The 16,707-nt window shown below is 41.8% G+C and overlaps 1 long non-coding RNA gene across 1 annotated transcript in view; it reads left to right on the top strand.

Annotated features, from left to right (window-relative positions):
* The first annotated feature begins 11,905 nt into the window (after positions 1-11,905).
* The window catches only part of LOC126983433 (uncharacterized), a 13,901-nt gene continuing 9,099 nt past the window's right edge, over positions 11,906-16,707 (top strand). The window contains exon 1 of the long non-coding RNA XR_007735888.1: positions 11,906-12,148. This is a non-coding gene — a long non-coding RNA (uncharacterized LOC126983433). The remainder of the gene's footprint in view (positions 12,149-16,707) is intronic.

A 16,707-nucleotide genomic window follows, 5' to 3' on the forward strand; every position in this document is an offset into this window, starting at 1 on the left:
ACTCTCTCCACGAGTACACAACCTCACAGGAGCCGTCGTTCGCTATATTTGATCTCAGTGATAGGACCTCGGGGGTAGTTATGCAGACGTCAGCCAGCAGATAGCCGTAAGGTTTTCCCGCAACAGCTCGCTTGTAGATACTGAGAAATGCCTTGGCTCTGTCACGACCAAACAATTGACGACCTAGAAGTTCAATTTGACCAAGATCTCTTTGTTTAAGCAAAACGAAATGAGTGCAATTGAGGGATATGCTTCGCGCATACTTTCCCTGCATAAATAAGTTCTGAGAAATGAGTATGGAGCTAAGGCCAAGATGTCTGCCTTTAATAAAAACGTTGGCGACGCTTTCATCATTGGCAGCGCGTAAAAAGTTATCGTCATATACTACTAACATAGATTTATTTTTCTGACAGAGATCAATTTCCTGTTCTGGGTCTATAATGTCCTTACTAAGTATTACTTTATTTTGCAGCTCTGGCAAGTCTTGAATGGGATGATGTGTTGCACCGCAAATAAGAACTCGATAGAATTTGTCACAATATTTCCGCACAAGTCGCGTCACTAGCTGTGTTTTCCCAGATCCTGACGCACCGGCCACAAATATCCTCCCTCCTCGCTCGCGGGGAAATAAATCGATAAGGTCTTCCCCATAACACTCTTCCATGGCAAAAGTCTCGCCATGAGTGAGCGTTTTTTTGCTGGCCCACTGATTTTAAAGAGAGGGTGGGTGGGTGTAATGTACCAAGACGATCGTGGCCGAGCGGTTTTCTTCAAAGTATATTTTTCGTCCATACTGATCCGTCACCACTACCGCCACTGAATCTATAGCGTTCTTCGCCAACTTTTTATACAGAGGTCTTTGCACTGAGTAATAATTGTTACTCCCACCGTAAGGGAGAGTGGCTAAAATGTTCACAGTTTGGCTAGCAAATCGCGTGGGCTGGATTATGTCGCAATAGAGGTGGAGATAGTCCACGTCGGCGTGGGGGTCTGGCGGGAAATCGGCATTTACCTGGCGAAGCGAGTAATGTGACTCCTCATCCGTGACGAATATATCATAGTAATGATTAGGAATAAATCCAAGAATAGCCGCCAATCTGGGCTTAAATAACAAACTTATTTTGCAATAATTTAGATTACCGCAGCCATCTATAGAGCGTTTGTGGTAGCATACAAAATTTTTGGTCCAACTCAGTATTCCGCCTTCTCCATCAAAATAATCCTTGTAATTTGTAAACCCAAACACTCCATTTAAAATAGCTTGCCAGTATGTATTAAGGTCAGCCACAATTGCGCTTATTTGCTTGCTCGTTATATTTTTCGAGGGAGACAGCGAGTACCGCAACTGTTTTCCTGAGGTGTCATTGAGCGTTTCTGTGTAAACTTCAACTATGGCTTCTTTGTCTTCTAGATGGAGGGTGTATAATTCTCTAGTAATAAAAATACCGTGTAAGGCAACCTGATAATCTCGGTCGGGGTGTAAATTTAACGGTATGATTTCATTTTTAAATGAACCTGGCACGTTGTCGGGATAAAGATCGCGACTTCCTAGGCTACTAAAGTATATTATATGTTCGTCCGCGCTCGTCATGTTTGCGATAAAGACTGAGCTTGTTATGGTTTAGGCTTTAGCTTTTAAGTAACAGATCAATGATTGCTTTTAGCGTGAGCTCTGTCGCCGTTACAGCCACTCGCGTGAGCTCCTTTGTCTGAAACCCAGCCCGGTGGGGGAGGGAATCTCCATGCCATTCTCGGGGGTGGGGAGGGTGAGGATAAAGGCGACCGTGGAGATGATGTTGGCGCTGCTGGTAGCTGGCGCGATGGGAAGACATTGGTTTCTCTCCTCTTTCTTTTGTTTGATCGATTAACGTTCTCTACGTTGTATTTCCTATTTCTTTTTCTCCATAGATTACACGCCACTGGTCTAGTTCCATGACTATACACACCCTCATCACCACTTTCACTTAAAGTATCCCCGACAACATTATGAGTAGTACTACTAGTAGTAGTAGTAGTACTAGCAGTAGTGGCAGTAGTGGCTCAACTAGTAGAAGCAGTTTGAGATGTCCTCCGCATTTGACACAGATTCTCAGGTAAATCAGGGTGGCCATAATCTCTCGTAAAAACACGAGAAGGATTACCCGGCATGCTGTCATCAGAGAGCAGATGCACTCTTTTTGTTGTCTAATGCGCTTAAAGTCGCCTTCTCAATGGAGGTAGTGCATACCTGACCTTTCAGGGTGCGGATGCAATAGAGGCGTGCCTTATCCACCCCCGCCCCTTGCAGTACCTGTCTGTATTTTTCATGATTATAGTTTCTCAAACTATAGTGAGGTACCCCTTTAGCTTTTTTATTTCTGCATCCTCGCCGCTTGAGGGATCATGCAATTTGATAGAGTACATCTTAGGTTTCAGGCAAAGCACTTCCTTTATATGGGCCGCGCCCACTTCTGACTTGACATACCCCGCTTGACCTTTCTTGGAAGTGTCATAGGCGGGGTGGGTGGTGGGGAAGTTACTAAAATCCATTATGGATTTTATGAGTGGAAGCGAATAAAATTCACTGTCTTGGAAGTTAGAGATGCATACGGCGGCCGAATCTGTGTCGCCGTAAATATATGAGACATTCTCTGCGCCACAGGCTTTTCGAATTGTGTGGTAATAGAAGTCGTACATTTCAACCTTAGAAAGCTCCAAAATCTGATATGTGAGTTTGTAATATTTTTTTTTTTTTTATGGCGATTGTGTGTTTTTGTTTTTAGTCTTAGCATGTATTTAGTCTGGATTAAGAAAGAACAAATTAGCCTGGATTAAGAAAGAACAAATAAAATAGACTAGATTAAGGTAATATAATAACTTGTCATACCATTTTTTCCACTATATTTCAATAAAAATGTATAAAATCTACTTTTCCCGTTCCTACCCCCTCACATGAAAATCAACGGTAACACACACACACACACACACACACGCACACACACACACACACACACACACACACACACACACACGCATATGCTGGCAAACTGAAAAAATCAATAGCGGGTAGAGGGAGAGGGAGGGGTAATGGTACCCTCAGACTGACCATCAAGTCACCGCTCGCGAGGGGTGGGGAATAGAGGGGGACACGCACACACATGCTGGCAAACTGGAAAAAAAAATCAATAGCGGGAGGGGAAGAGGGAGAGGGAGGGGGAAAGGTAGCCACAGGCCTCCGCCCAACAAGTCACTGCTCGCGCTAACCGATCCCCGGCAGGAGGGTGAGGCCCCGGCACGGTGCGAAAGGACCGATCCCCCGGCAGGAGGGTGACGCCCCGGCACGGTGCGAAAGGACGCCCCTAGCCGATCCCCCGGCACTGGGGCGAAAGGACGCCCCATACCGATCCCCCGGCAGGAGGGTGACGCCCCGGCACAGTGCGAAAGGACGCCCCTAGCCGATCCCCCGGCACTGGGGCGAAAGGACGCCCCGGCACGGTGCGAAAGGAGGCCCCTACCCGATCCCCCGGCACTGGGGCGAAAGGACGCCCCGGCACGGTGCGAAAGGACGCCCCTAACCGATCCCCTGAACAAGGCACCGCTCGCGCTAACCGATCCCCGGCAGGAGGGCGACGCCCCGGCAGGAGGGCGACGCCCCGGCACGGCGCGAAAGGACGCCCCTAACCAATCCCCGGCAGGAGGGTGACGCTCAGGCCTCAGGGGAGACACGATGGCGTGGAAGGTGGTGGGTGTTTGGGGTGGGGTGGGGGTGGGGAGTGGGTGGGTGGGGGGGGGATGGTCACTTTGGGTAGGTTTATGACCACTACCCGGTTGGGTAGTGGGGAGGTCCCCTCGGCGGCTGGCTGCCCGCGCGGCTGGCTGGCCGCCCGGCTGCCTGCCCCGGCCGGCAAATTCGACGTATAAAATTTTCGACGTCATTCTTTTTTTGCTGCGAATTCTTGATCATGCTTGCGAATTATTTTGGTCCTGTCACTGTCACCATTACCTACTACTTCGGCCCAGCCCGTTCTGGCGCAGGCGAGTGTTTATAGTGGCGCCATCTTGTATTGGCTCATGCTGCCCCCCGGAACTCGTTTTTGATTCGCTTGGACGGCTTCCTCTAGAGTCCGGGTTGATGGGTGGTCTTCAGGACAGCATGTGGGTAGTTTTAAGCCACTCGGCGGTGACTGAAAAATCCGAGGTGGTAGCGTGAGGACTCGAACCCGCGTCGTCCATCACGCGGTGAATGTGGGCCCAGTACGCTACCAGTTCGGCCACCGCCTACCCATACTTAGAAAAGTTACATAATACCAGGCCATATAAATTGGTTTATACCTTTCTTACACAAGGATATAACTTAAAGAAGAAGAGTAAAGCAAACATGTGTAACAAGCAGGACTTAGAGATTATCTGAAGTACACAGTGCAGCAGGAGGTGCTCATTGGTCTCTTCGACGTTCCTGCACCAGGGGCAGTGACTCCTTGGGCAGTGAGGGTCGGGGGCCAGGCGCAGGCGGTGGAGGTGAGCGCTGAGTCGTGTGTGGCCCGGGCGGAGGCGTGTCAGGTACTCCACGTGTCAAAGGCAACAAAAAGACTTGGGGTCTTGGTCTTGGTCCTGGGTGTCGATATTACACCAATGCCATCTAGCGAGCCGACGCCAGCTGCTCACAGAGTTCCGTTCAGCTTTCCTGTCTTTATTTTAAAGTCAGATACACACCCAGGACACCTTCTGACCAGAACACTCTGGTGGGTGTGAGCCCCGCAATCTTTGACTCATGCTCTGGGTGAATGAGTGAGGTGCCAATGGCTTAATATTACATGCGCACTGATAATCTTGTCGCATGATCTCGATAACACATTGCTCATATGCTGTGGTGTGAAGTGAATATATCGGTCATGAAACCGTAGTATAATATTTGGTTGGGTTGCGGTGATATTTCATCACAACGGCGTTTTTTCGTCTGCAGGATGAAGTCATTCTGGTGCTATTTACCACCGAGCTGCTGACAATAGGTAGTCAAGGCGTTACAGAAACTGACATTATGAGACTGTGGTGTGGATAAAATTATTTTGTAACCCATTCCGCTTCAGGACATTATCAGTTTAAATGCTGTGAATGACGTCATTACTATTCAAATGAGTTAATGATGATATCCAGGTGGTAGTTTAGGAATATAATTGCCAGTAAAAGTATAGAAAAAAATATATCTACCAAAATTAATACGTGGACCACATACAGCGACAACTTGGTTTAAGTATACGATATGAGGATAGTTGGTATTTATTTAATAATAATGAGTAGATGACCCCCCTGCGGCGATTACACTGTTAAGTTTGCTTCGAGGCTTGTCACTGGTAATACCTGTTTCCACATAATGTGGAGACTCGTAGTGATACGGTAGAGATGGACACATCAATCCGCCGTGCTGTTTGGCGATAACTGAGGCCTTCAGCGTGAAGGATAATAACGACTTGCACCGGTCCTGTGGAGTCTCCATTGCAACTAACGTGAGCATGACTTACTGCGACCATCAAATCAACACAGGCTCTAAACATCATTTGCAGTAATGGATTGTAGGCCAGTTAGTAATTGATTGCAGTAATATGATTGTAACTACAGTTCAGGGTTTAGTGTCTGAACACTATAACCATAGAGAAGAAGAGCAAGGACGCAATAACCATAGGAGAGCAAGGACAATTTCATGCAGGCGATAGCCATCATGGCCGTCAGAGACAACTTTTGAATAACACCGGCGCCAAATTGCTGCGGGAGAGCAACGCCAGACTGGCCCGAGAGTAGTATTCACGAAGAGGACGCAATAGGAACTCCAGGAAAGCGTAACAGATTAGAGGGCTGGCTGTTCGGGGTCACCAATGTAGTGATTTGTCACTGTCACGGGTAGTGTATAGAAACACCGAGTACTTATGACTTTTTACTATACACCAAACACCACTACGTGCTATAACAATATGGTAGCTCGTTGACTCGACGGTGCGGCGGCATGTACTATAGCTCCCAAAAGTAATGTTAAAAAAATGTGCTGGATAATCTGACACACCGGACGATGTTATTTGACACGTGCTGCGTGAGGTGAGAAAAAAGTGGTAGACCTGATTGTTGGGGAGTGGATGCCATATGTGACCTTGGATAGTATTATACTTTATTTTCTAATGTAATATTAATTACGGTCATATTATGTAGATATAGCTGATGCGATTGTGATAACACAGTAAGACTAGAGATTTCTAACATAGGCGCAGTAAATAACCGTCTCGCTATGTCTGCCGTGGAGTAGCCCTCATTGTGCAGTGCTATGATCGCTCCACGCTCACTCTCTGTGATTGCCATAGTGACCGACGGACACTACCATGCCTCTGTCGCCACAACACCTACTATGAAACTGTGCCATCGAAATAACGAAGCACCAAACCACAATACCTTCCAACACTAAGATATTGCCCACATCGTCTAGATATGTAATGATTCGTGAATAAAACAGTCCCACATGCAGCCCCTATACATTATTAACCTTCGCTCTATTGACCCATTTGTGGTTGTGATATGATGATACGTAACACACATTCATTCATTAGCTGTGGTTTTACCGATATCATACTATGGCAACTCAGTCCACTGTTGTTACTACGTTTTCCAAGATCCATTACAGCACAATATAGTATGCCGTAATGGGTTATATTGCTTAACAAAAAGGTATAAATATTACGGAACAAGTATCACATTTATATGTCGATTATCGATGGATGTCTGGAGTCGTATGGAGCCATTGGTTTGCTCATTAGCAATAGCGCCTACGATCGGGCAGCATGCGTCATTCTGTTCGTTTAGCTATTTTTCACACCACACATTAACGTTACTTTTGGGAGCTATAGTACATCAGCAAGACTGAGTAGAGTGCTGAGTCGATCGAGCAGGTGTTGCAAGAGGGAGTGTGAGTGCCAGGGGAATGGCACGATGCTGGCGAAGTGATGGCTGGCAGTGTGATCCCTGAAGTGTGCACGCTTGGCCGTACGAGTGCTGTGCTAGTCTTAAAGAGCTGAGGTGCTAGTGAGTGCGGCAGCGGGAATCTGCCTTCGATCCGGTACGGCCTAGTTATATAGGTAGGACTCTTGTGACGTGGCCGTGATGGAAGGTGGAACCCACTTGAGGAGGTGCATCATGAAGCTTGCTTCGTTGCTGCTTCGGGGCACCACAACGCCTTTCTCAAAGGAGGGGAGCGGGACACAAGTGAGAGGAATTATGTGGAATCTAAGAGTCGGTCTATCATTTAACTAATAACGCCACTCCAGGAGTCCAGGGTGACCGGTCTGTGTTGCTGCACCCACGAGACCTCCGTGCCGACTCCCCTTGTGTAACGAGAGAGGGCGAACCGACTGGTGGTCAAGGATAACTACCGTGACCCTATCAGGAACAGGAAGTGAAAATAAGCAAGCTAAATAACCATAGCACAGAAGGAACATTCCTTTTATTTAAGTACCTAGCCTGAAGGACAACACTGCTAAGAGCAGGTGTGTGCGAATTCCACGAAGCCTGAGCACAATCTGAGAGGTAGGGGACTAGGGGTGGGTAGGTGCCGGTACCAGTACCGGTACTAACGTCGGTACTGACCAGTACCGAGTGGTACGGATAATACTCGGTGCTGGGGTTACCGCTAGAAGTATGGGAACCCTAACGGTACCATTACCGCTAATATTACCGGTTGGATTCCCAATGCCGCTCTCCTCGCTGGCAGAGCTGCTTCTCTCTCTCTCTCTCTCTCTCTCTCTCTCTCTCTCTCTCTCTCTCTCTCTCTCTCTCTCTCTCTCTCTCTCTCTCTCTCTCTCTCGTCAGTGCTGGGACCCATTCTCTTCATCATATATATCAACGATCTCGAATCAGGACTGAAATCCACAATATCTAAATTTGCTGATGACACCAAGGTGGGTGGAAAGGCCCTCACAAAGACCGACTGCGAAATCATTCAGAAAGACCTCAATCACATTATCGAATGGTTGGAAAAATGGCAAATGTCCTTTAATGTTGACAAATGCAGAGTCATGCACATTGGGTCCAGAAATAGTAACCAAACATACATCATGAATGGGAAACCTCTGCAGGCGATGCAGGAGGAAAAAGATATTAGAGTCACTATCAGCAGTGACCTGAAACACGCGAATCACTGTAAAAAAGCCTACAACAAAGCCAACACTATGCTCGGGTTCATAGCGAGGAACTTCGAGTGTAAAACGCCAGACGTGATGCTATCCTTGTATAGTTTCATGGTAAGACCGCACCTAGAGTATGCAGTACAGTTCTGGTCTCCTAATTACAGAAAGGCCATTGATTTACTGGAAAGGATTCAACGACGCGCCACGAAGATGATACCAACCTTAAGGGCTCAACCATACGAGGAATAATTCAAGCAACTCAATCTCTTTCATTGGAGAAAAGACGCCTACGAGGGGATATGATTCAAGTCTTCAAGTATCTGAAAAAAATCAATAACGTCGATTACTCCAAATTCTTTGAACTGCAAACCAACCTAAGAACTAGAAATAACGGTTTACCCATTCAGTCTAGTCGATGTAACACGGACATCGAAAGGAGTTTTTTTTTTCAAACCGAGTCATCCGCCACTGGAACAATCTTCCTTCAGAAGTAGTAAATGCGAATATCATCAACTCCTTCAAATACAGAATCGACCGTCACTTCGCTGCGTCGGGAGTAAACTGAATATCGATGTGCTTTCATCTGCTCCCCAGGCCCCAAGTGGCTGTCGAGCAGATTAAATCACCAAAGCGGGCAACCTCGTAATGAGCCAATAGGCTTTCTGTTGCCTGCATTTCCATGTTTCCATCTCTCTCTCTCTCTCTCTCTCTCTCTCTCTCTCTCTCTCTCTCTCTCTCTCTCTCTCTCTCTCTCACACACACACACACACACACACACATATATAATAAGTAAAAAAAAAGGTCTCTCCATCCAGTTCTGTTACACGTCCACTGTAGGTTATTCTCAAATATTATTTCCTGGAGCAGCACCAGCAGTGTTAATTATTAATTTAGCCTTAGATTACCTCCTTCACTGTAAAAATATTAACATTGATGGTAAAACATGTTAGAGTTGTGACACTACTATTATTATAGATAATACGAGGTAGAAGGAAAGTGCCAATGACAGTGACAGTAATTTTAACAGACCAAAATGGGTCCCAATTTTTTTTTACTAATAATGTTAATAATAATAATAATGAAATCAATACTAATACTAATAATGATAATTAATAACAAATAATAATAATAATAATAATAATAATAATAATAATAATAGTAATAATAATAATAATAATAATAACAATAAAAATAATAATAATACAATGACAAAAATCATGACTATATCAGATAGTATTAATAATAATAATAACAATAATGATGCTGCTATTAATAATATTAATAGTACTACTACTACTATGATATAAATAATAATAAAAATAATGAGAATCATAACAATTATAAAAATAACAATAATAACAATAATGATAATAATAAAAATAATATTGATAATAATAATAATAATAATAATAATAATAATAATAATAATAATAATAATAATAATAATAATAATAATAATAATAATAACTAGACACTGGACACTCTAACGAGTGCACACCGCCCGCTGCCAACACCCTCTGGTCGGAGTGCTCAAAATGTGAAAATATGCATTTTGACCTCGGTGACCTTGACCTTTGACCTTTAACCTTGAAAATCAAACTCGTTCGGTGGGTGGCCATTAGTAGTCCACCTATGAAGTTTCAACATCCTAGCTGTAATGGTTCAAAAGTTATCGCGTTACAGAAAAAAAAACCCCAGCTGAAAACAATACCTTCCGCAAAATTCTTTTGCGGGCGGTAAAAATATAATCAAAATAATAACAGTGATAATAATAATAATGCAAATAATAATATTAATAGTAATAATAATCAAAATAATAATAATAATAATAATAATAATAATAATAATAATAATAATAATAATAATAATAATAATAATAATAATAATAATAATAATAATAATAATAATAATAATAATAACGATAATAATAATAATAATAATAATAATAATAATAATAATAATAATAATAATAATAATAATAATAATAATAATAATAATAATAATAATGATAATAATAATAAGTTACATTAATGACATTTGTCGTAGGCATAGTCATATATAGTCCGGCAAATCTTAAGTGGCGGCGCTGACGTAGACAGCCCGCTAGACCCTGTTGCCACGTTTCCAACTGACCTCGCACACCATGCCTCTCACACCCTTCTCTCTCTCTCTCTCTCTCTCTCTCTCTCTCTCTCTCTCTCTCTCTCTCTCTCTCTCTCTGTGTGTGTGTGTGTGTGTGTGTGTGTGTGTGTGTGTGTGTGTGTGTGTGTGTGTGTGCGAGAAAAGTGGGGGTGTACTCTCATTCGGGGAGTATGGTGCACGACAATGCATAATAATTATAATATTAATAATAAACCTCTTTAAAAAATGCACCAAGACTCTTTACCCCTTGGGTGGTGTGGAAATAAGGTCAAAGTGTAATATTTTAGTGTTCTTAGCGACCACTCCTTCCCCACTCCCTGGCCACCCCCAGCTGAACCTAACCATTTACCTGGATGACTCTTCAGAATTTGCTTGACGGTCCTGGCATTACATATACAGGTACAGTCTCCATATTTTATCATAATTATGCCATATGGCTGATATTGTATGGCAGATGGCAATTACACACCAAAAAATGGCAGAAATGCGATAATTAAAGCAGGAAGAGCAACTGGCAACTGCAGTGTATTGGGTTGACTTGAGCTGACAACGCCGCGGTGGCAACACTGCCAAGTGTTGTACAAATTTCTTTCTATTCACTCACAGATAGAGAATCAATCATAAAAAAACATATTTGTTTTTATACTAGAGTGAGAGAGAAAGAGAGAGACACGAGGAGAGAGAGAGAGAAGGGTGTGAAAGGCACGGTACACGAGGTCAGTTGGGGACATAGCACCAGTGTCTAGCGGGCTGTCTACGTCAGAGCCGCCACTTAAGATTTGCCGGACTAAAGTAATAGCTTATTACAGTAAATATCTGCCTAAAATATATGTTAATGATACTGACAATATCAATAATACCAATTCATAATAGTTACAATTACAATAAAGATAATAATGATAATTAAAATAATAATATTAATAGTAATAAGAAAAAGTATATATAATCAATAATAATAGTGATAATGATAATGTTTCTGCTACTACTAATAATACTAACACTAATAATCAATAATAAGAATAATAATAATAAGCAATAATAATAATAATAATAATAATAATAATAATAATAATAATAATAATAATAATAATAATAACATTACTGATGATATTAATTATAATAATTATAATACTAACTCTCGATTGACGCGAGTTTGGTTTACGCGTTTTTTAAATAACGCGGGGTCCAAAATCCAAATAAATATTTAATTTACACGTTTTTTCACTTATACGCGATATTTTACGGAGTGGCCACCAGGGCCCGTATCCTCACGAGCTATTAACTTTTACTCTTAAAGTTACTATCAAAGTTAATAGTTTCAAATTATTAAGAGTAAAAGCTATCCTCGTCAACTTTGAGTGTAAGTATTAGCAAATCCTGGCTACTATTATCTTCTTCTTCTTCTTCTTTATGGCGGGCTCGTTGCTAAGGACGCCTCCGTGCAAAACGTAAACATCCGACATGAATTAAGTAAATATTTCAAAAGAAAAATAAAGAAAACATGTATAAATGTACAACAAAACATAATAAATGGCAAACACAAGAAAATATTGCGTTTTGTGGCAGATAGCAGCAGCCTCAAAGGCTGTTTTTACTCCGTCACTCGTCATTACCCTTATCTCCCCGCCTGCGTCACGACTTGCTCTGCTGAAATTACCGCACCATAACCACGTCATCTGCCCCAATGATCTACGGGCCGGGGAACCAGCGCAGAAAAGGAGTAAGTTTAATTGGTCGCCAGATGAAACGGTCTTCTTACATCAAATTCATGAAAAAATACGTATAATCAGAGGGTGTTATGGGAAGAGTATCACCCCTGAGGATAAGAAGAGAGCGTGGACTGAAGTGGCAGAAGCTGTAACAAGGTTAGTAATCACATATTCATGGTTCAATTAGCTTACAAACTAACCTAACCTAATCAATTGGGTATTTTTTGCATAATAACACAACCACTGACCTTCCAAACAGAACATACCTTTTCATTCTGTATCTGAATAGTTTCATTATGACCATTTCTGTCACAATCCCCTCTCCCTCAACAACCTAACATAACTAAACCTAACCATGCCAAACCTGCCCCGTCCTACCGAACACATCCTAACTTAACATGCCAAGTTTGTTGGGGGGGAAGAGGGGGTTGGTATAGATAGTTAAGGCATATTTGCCCTTTTTTTTATTCTTTATTTATTTTCATTTTTTTATTATTTTTTTTATTGGGGGGAAGGGGAGGGGGTGCTAGGCATGCCAGACTATGGACACTTTTACAAGTACTTTATGTCAAGACTATATGGGAATATGGGTTTCGTGAGAATGGTAAAGTAAGATTAAAATAGTATATTTATAACATTGGTCAAACAGATTATGGTGATATAATGTTAGATTGGAATGTACTCAAGATAATGAAATTAAGGTTAACGCTTTTATTTTTTTTGTTACATATTCACATATTCATGATTCAAGTAACTTACAAACTAACCTATCCTGGTCAAATGGGTATTTTTGTATACGAACACAACCACAGAGTTTCCAAACAGAACATACTTTTTCCTACTGCTCCACGTGAATAGCATCATCATAACCATTTCTGCTTCAACCCCCACTCCCTCAACAATCTAACATAACTAAACCAACTCCTGCTAAACCTGTCCTACCTAACACGTCCTAACCTAACATGGTAGGTCCCCAAGTTTGTTAGGGTGGAAAGGGGACTAGTATAAGAGAGTCAAGTCATATTTACCTGTTATTTTATTTATTCCTTATTTAGCTTTTTTTGGGGGGGTGGGTGGGATGGGCATGCCAGACTCTCAACACTTTTACAAGTATTTTATGTTAAGACTATATCGGAATAGGTGGATTTGATGAGAATGGTAAAGTAAGATTAAAATATTATTTTGATAGCATTGGTCAAACAGTTTTTGGTGATATAATGTTAGGTTAGAAATACTCAAAAGAATGGAATTAAGATTAATGCTTTGAATTTTTTTGTATAGCTGTATGGTTGTAATATCATCCTATTTAGAAAAAAGCATTTTAGAAAAGTAGGTAATGAAAAGTAGTATTTATGGCCATGTTCATAACAACTTAAAAGTTAATGTCTTATGATGCATGTAAATAAAATACCGGTACTGATTTAGCTTTCCATCACATCATGTATTAAATGTTATTGGAGAAGGTATGGGAAATAAATAGCATGCCATAGTGAAACGATTAAGAAACTTGCTTTACATTTATACCCTGACAGTGCCTTCCCTGGGAGTGGACCCCTTACGCAGGATGACTGTGAGAGGCGTTGGTACAACGTACAACAAAAATCAAAGCCTCGCGTTGCCAAGTGCAAGAATGAGCAGCGGCAGACTGGTAATTTTTTTTAGTTGTTATGTCTTTAAATGTAAAACTTATATTAGTTAGTTTTTTATGTGCTCACAGAATGCAGCTATACTGGCCACAATGCCTTTATTTCAGCTTAAAGTTAATAAGTTCATAGCAGTGAACTGCATATTTTATATAGAATTTTTTTTATTGTTCATCAGTCAATGACTATCAATCTATCTAAATACCTTGGTTGTCTTCCCCCAATGAAGGGTGGTAGCCAAGACAGGCACACACTCACTCACACATTCACACTCATGTACACCACTCTCTCAGCTTCACAGCCCCTGAAGGAGTAAAAAAGGCCCTCACTGCCCTCACTGTATGGGGGATTAGCTGCACAGTTCAGACAGGGAACTTCCACACCAAGGCCTCACAGCATACACTGGTTTACCCCTGCCCCTTCATAACAATGACATTTCCCCCAGCACCTGAGTGCCCCACACGTGTGGCACCACAGATACGCAGGCGCCTGCCTATATAACTATGACATTAACTGTGGTAGATAAACTGGTGTATGACATCATAGGCTGCTCGTCTCATGTATTTGAAGGGGTACCAGAGCCATTCAGCATTGACATAGCTGATGATGTGCTAGGGATAGGACAGCAGCAACAGCAGCAGCAGTGAAGCAGTTGTGAAATATTGACTGGCCTGTATGTTTTTGACAAAAAACTTTTATATTCTCATTAAGACAATTTATTAATCACTCTTAAATTCATATTCTTTGTAGATACACACTTTATCAGTCAATTATTTTACAACAATAACAAATAGTGGAATATTTCTGTTAATAAGTAATATTTCACCTTTAAGACCCTTTTTCTTCAACTACGTACCTATTTAACCCATCCGCTACGATTGGCATGGATTTGGCTTTCACTGGTAGCCTGGTCACATAATAGTCCCATGTCTTTCTCTGCCTCTGCGGTGGATAGTGGAGTGTTTCCCATGTGGTATTGGTATGCTGGATATCCCCTCCCAAGTGTAGGACTACATTTTCTTCACTGAATTGTAACAGCCACTTTTTGTTCCATTTCTGTAGTTTGGTGATGTTTTCTTGTAGGAAATCCGCAGTTAAGGGGTTAAGTTACATACATTAATCATGACTAATATATGACGCTTTTTTTCAGCCCCGCTGCTGTATTGCTAGAGACCATCCCAGCACATTGTTCATTACTTGTGGAAAAGATACCATCAGCTGCTCCGGCAACAGCCAGTGCTTCAACATCTGCTGGCCCTATGACACCAGCCACTGCTTCATCATCTGCTGGCCCAATGACTCCTGCTACTGCAAGGGATGACACTGAAGCTGCTCCACCACAGTCACCACCTACTTCATCGGAGTTAAGAGATGCCTTTCATAGGGCAGCAGTATAATTTTTTGATGCTGGGGCTGAATATTACTGCCTCAAGGCTATGATTTTGTCACTTTTTTCTATTACTGAGAAGGTTGAAAAATAATCTCTGCTGTTTTTCGACAGAAATGGTTAGCAAATTCATTCAAAGCACAAAATTTACCAGAAAAAAAATTGTGTGCCATTGTGAGTGGGTTCACTTGAGATTGGGCTCCAATACGCCTCCGTGGTCTAGTGGTCAGCATGCCTGGCTTCTACGCGGGCCCCGGTTCGAATCCCGGCCCGGGCAGTCGGCGTGCAGCTCACCCAGCTGATCATCCTCCCTCTCGGGGTGGTCGATAAATGACTACCTGGGGAAACCTGGGGAAACAGTGATAACCCGGATGTCACACTGGCCCTGTGTCCCGGGGTAATGGGCTCCCTCCCACCACAGGCTCAAGGGCCAGTGTTACGGAGATGAGCACCGAGGCCACGCGCTGCTACAGCGTATGCCCCAACTTTACCTTTACCTTTATTGGCTCGACTGACAGACATGGCTTTGTATGTCGAAGGTCACTGGTTCAATTCCCACAGCCAGCACTCTCTATCTTGGATTTTTCCGAGTTCCCTAGAGCCTAGATTAATTTCTCGGTGTTAAATGAGGAAATTTGCACCGGCACCCAGTCGTGGGTGTTACAAGTTACATTGTTACAATCAGGGGCGTCATTTGGACTTCAAAAGTGGGAGGGACATTAGGGCAGAAAGTTTTATATTTATATATATATATATATATATATATATATATATATATATATATATATATATATATATATATATATATATATATATATATACCATCATTAGCTTATAACACCTTTAGGCACCGATCATATTTGCATTTTATGTAGTCTGTGATGCAGGCAGGATATTCATTAGTACCTAATTAGACTTATGCTGCTCTCCAGTGCTCTCTGATGCACTCACAATCAAAGATGTAGTATACCTATATGGTAGCACTGAGTAATCTTAGGTCACTTGGTAAAGTGTTCACCTAAGTCCGACCCAAGCTGACAACATAAACCTAAGCGTGTTTGCAAGCTGAGTGCTTAGAATTTTGGCATAATAATAAAAGATGCTGAAAACTGGATTCCACTACTTTATTTAATATATGAGTAATTATATACTGAATTTGTAATGGAGCCAAGATAAAAAAGCTATGTTTTTCAGTGGTCATACCATGATCTCATGAAAATAAATAGGTTGACATATATAATTAATTACTACGTATTTTGTTATGACGACTATTGCACATTAATACCATAGCTTTGAATCCAATGATGAATATCTTCAAGCAAGACACAAATAGCAACAGATTAGTCACTAATTCACTCAGTAAACACAATACTCCAGAAAAGTAAACACTGAATTCACAATAAAGTTGTTTTTCCACTTGGAACTTTGTAAACAGAAACCAAGTAACCTCGTTTTACCTCACTCATAAGTCATGATGTTCGCGATGTGGTCACCTCGACCTTTCGTTCCTCCTCCCTCACACTAGCAGACGTCACTAACAAGCTTTCTTACCACCATTATCTCAATACGAATACCCGGCAGGAGTAATTTGTTTTCTAACTTGATTTTAAAGCAACAATAATTATAAATCATATTTTAAATTACATTTTAATGCAATTTTAATGTCATCTTTTTTTATTTGCATG

Source organism: Eriocheir sinensis, chromosome 54, assembly GCF_024679095.1.
Source record: "Eriocheir sinensis breed Jianghai 21 chromosome 54, ASM2467909v1, whole genome shotgun sequence".
Lineage (NCBI taxonomy): Eukaryota > Metazoa > Arthropoda > Malacostraca > Decapoda > Varunidae > Eriocheir > Eriocheir sinensis.